The following is a 215-nucleotide window of genomic DNA, read 5'->3' on the forward strand; positions in this document are numbered from 1 at the left end:
CTCTCTCTATATATATGTATATATATATGTATATATACATATATATATATATATAAATTATATTCGTATGCATATACTTGTACATGTGCTTGCGTATGTATGTTCAACTGTATATCATCCACACATAGAACATGCAGCTACGGGTGAAGCGCAGAGCTTTCTTGCGGTCTTTTCGTTTTTTTTTTTTTTTTTTTTTTTTTTTTTTTTTTTTTTTT

The sequence above is a fragment of the Eimeria mitis genome, genomic scaffold (genome assembly GCF_000499745.2).
Source record: "Eimeria mitis Houghton genomic scaffold, Emh_scaff1296, whole genome shotgun sequence".
Lineage (NCBI taxonomy): Eukaryota > Apicomplexa > Conoidasida > Eucoccidiorida > Eimeriidae > Eimeria > Eimeria mitis.